Genomic DNA, 1,473 nt, shown 5'->3' on the forward strand with positions numbered 1-1,473 from the left:
TTTTAATATTATAATGTAAACAAGCAAACCTCTACACTTAAACATCTGCAATCGCAGATACGTTGATTTCTACTTGTTCTGTAATGTTACTAATATTATAAATGCGAAACTTTAGATCTTTAGATGGATGGATGGATGGATGGATGTTTGATAGAGTTTGTAGCCTAAACGGCTGAACAGATCTAAGTGAAATTTGGCACAGACGTAAAAGATAGCCTGGAAGAACACATAGGCTACTCACGTTTGGTTTTTTAATTCCACGCAGACAGAGTCGCGGGCGAAAGCTAGTCTTTTATAAAGTAGATCTCTCTTTTGCGTCTCTTTTCCATTGAAATCAACATTCGTTTTATGTCTTTTAGATTGAAAATGATTTATTATCCATTTGCCATTTCTCGAAGAGTGCATCGTTTAGAAAGTCTGTCTGTTTCGCGGAAGACCGTCCCAGCACAATACTCCAGCTGCTTACGAGAAATACCGCTTTCCTAGTACCGAGACAGCGCAGCACGAATGCGCGCACGTTTTTACTACGAAATCCAATGAAGACGTTAACTACACGTCGGGGAAGTAAAAAAACGCATTCAGCCCTCCCAATAGGGATCAAACGTCTCAATGTGCCAGAGATCGAATACCAAAGCTCTTGTCTTAATCTCCGTGGAAGTAAAAAACAGTTCCGCTAAGACTGTCTTCTTTAATAATGTAGATAATACATATTCTGAGTAAACACTTTTATATTTTACCAGTACCGGGGTTAGAGCTCAATTGGGCCGATGAATTCCATAGTCTAAGTCAGAGTTGCCCAAACTTTTTTGTGTCGTAGACCCCTTGCCATGTTTTCCATGTCGGGTAATCACCTTACTTACCTGATATTGATTTCCTGTAAATTTCTAACTGTAGTGAAGTTAAGTGTTAAAAATTTAAAGTAAAAAACACATTTTAATTTCCAATTTTTTTTTCACTGACGGAGACCCCTTGCAGGTTGTCATAGACCCCTAGGGGTCTATATATAAATACGTGAATAAGTACACTACAACCACTGGGAATCACTGGTCTAAGTGAAACCTGACCGTTAAGGGACGTTTTAGAAGATAATCCAGGGCAGTTTTAGCATTACCGATGCACTGGGCAAGATTTCTACAGTGTCCCCGAATGCAAATTCATACAGAAAAGGCGTCCCTTTTCCATCGGCGCGCTGAGCAGGCCCCATAAAGCCGGTACTACTGAACAATGAAAAGATTTTTACGACAAAAATAAAACAATGAACGGTTTAATACTGTGATTATAACTAGTTTTAGGTCCGACGGAAATACTTAAATTTGAGTGACGTTACATTTACGTATGGGTAAATAAAAAACAATTATTATAAAACTCAGAGCACGCATAATTGTGGTCTTAATGACGTGTTACAACCAAGATGACGTGACAATAGCATTGGAAGTCCAAGTAACGTACCGCACGTAATGTATTGTCCAATTT

This window comes from Papilio polytes, unplaced genomic scaffold, assembly GCF_000836215.1.
Source record: "Papilio polytes unplaced genomic scaffold, Ppol_1.0 DF822067.1, whole genome shotgun sequence".
NCBI lineage: Eukaryota > Metazoa > Arthropoda > Insecta > Lepidoptera > Papilionidae > Papilio > Papilio polytes.